Here is a 257-nt window from a genome sequence, read left to right as displayed (position 1 = left end):
TATTCAGCTTTTTATTTTTTCTAGTGACCAGCTGGCTTTGTAACCAGAAGGATGAAAATATGACTTTTGTATAAAACTGCTATGTAATATCAATTGTTACTTTTTGCTGCATACATATTCACCAAATCTTTTTCCTTGATAAAAGAGATGTATGATAGCCATGTATACATGTATACATGTATACTACTATAGTATAACTACATGTATACTACTATAGATTGGAGATAGAGAAACAATTTATTTTCTTCTAAAATATA

Source organism: Megascapheus bottae, chromosome 6, assembly GCF_031878675.1.
Source record: "Megascapheus bottae isolate mThoBot1 chromosome 6, mThoBot2.hap1, whole genome shotgun sequence".
In the NCBI taxonomy this organism is placed as follows: Eukaryota; Metazoa; Chordata; class Mammalia; order Rodentia; family Geomyidae; genus Megascapheus; species Megascapheus bottae.
This window is presented reverse-complemented; position numbering follows the sequence as displayed.